Raw genomic sequence first — 5,029 nt, forward strand, 5'->3', positions numbered from 1 at the left:
CCGCTCGGGGCGTGAGGGGAAACAGCAGCGCCTGCTCCCAGGGTCCAGCTTTCATTGGAGCCCTGCCAGCGCTGGGGACTGAGTTGGCTCTGGGTGCACAGCCCCCCATTACGCCCCAGTGAGATGCATGTCTGCTGCACTCTGTAGCTGGGCCCTTCTCTGCTAGCGCGTTTCACGCAGGACTGGCTGTGGTTAGCAGCTTGTCCAGAGCTAACAGAGGGAGGCTTAGCTCCCGGAAGGGCTGCTCTTCTCTCCCTGTTGTGTGGTGAGCCCCACCATCAGCAGCCTAAGTGTACACAGGGCAGCCAGGTACTAATGATGCTGGAGGGGCCCTGAAGCACAGTGGTGGAACTGAGGAGCCAAGGGTTGGAGGGCAGAGAAATGAATGACCCCCTGACCACCAGGAGCCAAAGCAAGATCCTGGGGCAGAAATGTGAAGTCGGAGGGTCTCAGAACACAAGGGAAGGGAGACCAGGGTGGTACAGAGAGATAAAGTTCCCACAGCCTTGGAGCAGGAGCAGTGTTGGCTCAGGGGTGGCCTAGCCAGCAGAGCTGGGGAGATTCACAGTCTAACCCATGCAAGCAGTGTAACCGCTGACAGGCAGTCTTGTACCTGGGACCGCTGCAGCTTGAGCTGAAAGCCAGTTGGCTCTCAGTTAAAGCTGCAGAGTAAACTCCTTCTGTCTCGCTGTAAGAGATCCTGGTGCCCCTCCATGGGACAGCAGCCCAGACCCCATAGGCATGCGGGTTACAGAAGCACCCAGAAAGGAGGAAGTAGCTGGACCGGATGGTATCTCCGGGTCCGCTGGAGGGGGCGCGTCAGGCAGCCCTGCCTGTGGTGCCTGCAGGCTGAGCGAGGAACATAACGCTTAGAGGCAGGTGTTTCTGTCCTGCTCCACGGTGGCTGACTTTGCTCGCCCTGAAGTCAATGGGAGCAGAGATGGAGTGTACCTGAGCGCTTTGGGCAACGTGAGGGGCAGCTCGATGCCACTAGTGCCAAGCTCGGCCTGGGCCTCCACCCACGCTGAGGGTCTGAGGATGCCCCTGGGCTTGTTAGCAAACAGGGCATGGGATTGTCTGCTGAAAGTGCTGCGGCACCGGTGGCTGCCGGTGAGTGGGGCAGAAAGCTCTCTCTCGCCAGCACTGGTGGGGTTAAGGATCTCCTGTGGTCACCCCCAGTGTCCGCTGTTCTAACTTTCGGCCCCTGCCAAGGCACGTCAGCTCCCCTGCCATCTGTTCTAGCCCCAGGCCCCTGCCAAGGCACCTCAGCCCCGTCACTGACAGAGTCAGAAGGTGCCCTCTTGCAAGGAGGTGCAGCTATGGGTTTCTGTGGAGAGCAGCCAGGGGCCACCTTCCCCACCAAGCCCCAGCGCCTGCCCAACTCCCACAGTCACCGCGCCTGCTGTTCACAGGGCAAGGTTTCCGGGAGCAGGATGCCTGGCTGCTTGCACGGGCTCAGCACGGCTACCCAGGGCTTCCACAATCCATGCTGCAGGAGGGGAGACCCAAAACAGGCACTGCTGCCTGTGATGGGGCCCAATCTGGCCATAGGCCTCATATCGAAAAACGTTCCGATGCCCCGCAGAGTAACTGGCGGGGGTGAAGAAATAGAAGGATTAACCCGGGCGTTCTCTACTTATCCTGTAGGTACCATCCAGCTGTGGCCGCTAGACACAGCTCTCTGCTGGCAGAATGGACGCACCACGGAGCTGCAACAAGAGACGGGTGCCACGCAGGTAAGGGGCTATGTTACCCTGTGGCAAGTGGCTTCTCCCTGCTGTGCGCTGCAGGGCCAGTTACCTCAGCTTACTTGCCCTGGGACCCTGAGGCAGACTCTGAGGCAATGCCCCTGGCTCCAGCCCCACAGCAACTGTTTACCAGGCGTCCAGCTGGTCGGGGAGGCAGCTGGTGGAAAACAGCTTGTGTCCACAGAATCAGTGAGAACCTCATAAACAATAGCAGTGCCCTGCCACCCCGGGTCTGGCACACAAGTCTGCCAATGCTCTGCCTGTCCCTAACCCTCTCTGGTTAGAGACCCATCAATCACTCACTGCCACAAAGCTCTCGGACTCCCCCTGGGGACTCCCTACCCTATGTCTCATAAAGCCTCGCTCTTACCTGCCGCAGAGCTCAAAGCACTGCACAAAGCAGGAGCAGTATTATGGTGCCTGTTCCATGGAGGGGAAACTGAGGCAGAGCAGGTGGGCGCAGCATAGCCAGTGTTAGACCCCAGGTGTGCGGTGTCTCAGCCCAGCATGTTATGCAGTAGGCTGCTCTGCTTCCAGGGCTATGGTGCCTGGGCACTGCAGTCAGTTTGATGTTACCAGCGTTGTCATGTTATCAGCCGAGAGCTGAGCAGTGGGAGTGGCCTCACAAGAGCGTTCACCAGCCCTTGGCTGTGGAAAAGCTGAGCCAATAGCCACGATCTGAGGCCTAGAGAAGACCTTGTCTGGCTGATCTGAGTTTGGGCACAGTCCATCAGTGGGTGGCTGGGGGGTATCTCCACTTATTGGCTATGTCTACACGTGAAGCCTACATCGAAATAGCTTATTTCGATGTAGCGACATCAAAATAGGCTATTTCGATGAATAACGTCTACACATCCTCCAGGGCTGGCAACGTCGATGTTCAACTTCGACGTTGCACGGCACCACATCGAAATAGGCGCTGCGAGGGAACGTCTACACGCCAAAGTAGCACACATCGAAATAAGGGTGCCAGGCACAGCTGCAGACAGGGTCACAGGGCGGACTCAACAGCAAGCCGCTCCCTTAAAGGGCCCCTCCCAGATACAGTTGCACTAAACAACACAAAATACACAGAGCCGACAACTGGTTGCAGACCCTGTGCCTGCAGCATGCATCCCCAGCTGCCGCAGCAGCAGCCAGAAGCCCTGGGCAAAGGGCTGCTGGCCACGGTGACCATAGAGCCCCGCAGGGGCTCGAGAGAGAGCGTCTCTCAACCCCTCAGCTGATGGTCGCCATGGCGGACCCCGCTATTTCGAAGTTGCGGGACGCGCAACGACTACACGGTCCCTACTTCGACGTTGAACGTCGAAGCAGGGCGCTGTTCCTATCCCCTCATGGGGTTAGCGACTTCGACGTCTCGCCGCCTAACGTCGAAGTTAACTTCGAAATAGCGCCCGGCGCGTGTAGCCGTGATGGGCGCTATTTCGAAGTTAGTGCCGCTACTTCGAAGTAGCGTGCACGTGTAGACACGGCTATTGGCAGAGAGTTGGCAGATGGCTGCAAAATGCAGGGAAGAGATCAGGAAATGCAAGGTGCGGGAGGATGAAGGGGCTGAGGAGGAGGAAGCAGGTTTCCTCTGTCGGCAGGTGGGACAGTGAGAGCTGTCCCCCACTGCACGCTACTGTGTGATTGGACCTGCTTACATCTACCTCTGGCACAGCAGGGCTGGCTCAGCAAAGCAGATGGTGATCCCTCTGATGTTCCCCATCCATCCCTGCCTTGTGTGTGTACAGTGTCCTCTTTCACCTAGAAATGTCCTTCCGCCTTCTGCTCATGCCTGCAGCCCATGCCTCATGCAGCCCAGGCCTCCTGCAGAGCCCACGCCCCTCTGTCACGTTAATGAGAATTACTTTTAGATTTCTAAGCCCAGTCTTTCCCCTAGACTGCCCAGAGCCACATGTCCAGCCCCATTCAGGCTGCTTTGTGCTGCGCCAGCTCTGCAGAGCAGCCTTACATCTAGCAGAACTGCGCCCCCGGAGGGCTGCCCTTCCTATGTGCCCAACCAAAGAGGGTGTGGCGTGGGGAAGGGGGCCTGGCCAGGCTGCTGCTAGGTTCCCAACTTGAGCAGTCCTAGTTAGGTGTTCACACTGCTCCAGACAGGGACTGACTCTGGTCCTTGTTTCCAGCAGCCCCAAGCTCCTCTTCAGCCCTTAACACACAAAGGATGATGGTTAACCAGCAGCTCTTTGCTTAAAGATTTAAAGGTAGGAGATTCATCTCCTGTTTCCTGGTGCCACCTTTCGTTCTTATAATTCCTATATTACTTCCCAACCTAAAGGCTCCTGGAGCACCATGCCAAGTTGGCAGCACTGAAATGCAGTCCCCTGGTATCCTGCATAGCTGTATGCTCCGGTTCAGCGACAGGAATCAATTCAGCAGGCCCCTCCCCTAGCCTGTGTTATGAAGAATTTCAGACTAGCTGATCACAGTGGACCTTTCTTGCATTAAAAAGTCACGAATCGCCCTGCCAAGTAGGTGGGAGGGGAAGTTTAGCTGAGGACGCTGTGGCTAGCCCCTCGCCTTGCACCAAGCTTGTGATGTTATTGGGTTTTGAGATGAACATGTAAAACGTTATTGCAACTACTGTTCTAGGTTTGCACCAAATCTTGCGCAACATGGGCCAAGTGAGGCGTCTTTTGAGAGCTTATAATTCACTGACTCTGTTTTTATAGCTCGGGTGCATGTGTCACCTTACTATTTGGAGTTGTAAGTCGTGGCTCTGTGCTTGTATTTGAAATGTTCGCTTCTGGGAGACCTCCAGGGGAAGCATGGCAACACGTTGTGAGAGGGTTCCTCATCAGGTGCAGCCATACGTGACAGACAAAGAACGTTGTCACGGTCCAATCAACACCTGAGAAATTTGGCTGTCAGCCTGCCACCCAGCAGAGAGACCACAGCTGATGGCCTAAAAAAGGACGTGGACGGGTGACCTGCCCCTGTGACAGGCTCCATCTTGGGTGTGCTTCCACACAGGGAGAACAATGGAATCTGCTCCACCTGGGCAAGGGTACGCCACCCATGCTTCTGCCCTGCTGCTGGCAGGGGTGCTGCCTTCACTGCTTGACACCCAGCCAGCAGCTGCCCACTCTGAAGGAAGTTGCAGAAGGAAGGGTGGCAATACAGTGACGCCCCCCTACAGTAAGGTCGTGAGCCTTTTTTGGGGTCAGGGCCGCACTGCATCCCCCACCCTGCCGCTGCCTGGAGGTGCCCTAGAAGTACCAGAATTAGCCCTTAGTGCTCAGCCCTTCCCCGGACTGCACTGGGTCCTTTTGTTTTCCTTT

General features: G+C 56.8%; 1 protein-coding gene across 2 annotated transcripts in view; it reads left to right on the forward strand.

Moving 5' to 3' along the window:
* ANKS3 (ankyrin repeat and sterile alpha motif domain containing 3) overlaps window positions 1-3,926 on the forward strand; it is a 53,075-nt gene extending 49,149 nt beyond the window's left edge. Inside the window, exons 18-19 of one of the 2 annotated variants that reach the window (XR_012647705.1) lie at window positions 1,648-1,736; window positions 3,875-3,926. The gene's annotated coding sequence lies outside the window, so the exon portion shown is untranslated. The remainder of the gene's footprint in view (window positions 1-1,647; window positions 1,737-3,874) is intronic. The other variant, XR_012647706.1, reaches the window with a different exon arrangement.
* The last annotated feature ends 1,103 nt before the right edge of the window (window positions 3,927-5,029 follow it).

This window comes from Carettochelys insculpta, chromosome 16 (genome assembly GCF_033958435.1).
Source record: "Carettochelys insculpta isolate YL-2023 chromosome 16, ASM3395843v1, whole genome shotgun sequence".
Taxonomy (NCBI): Eukaryota; Metazoa; Chordata; order Testudines; family Carettochelyidae; genus Carettochelys; species Carettochelys insculpta.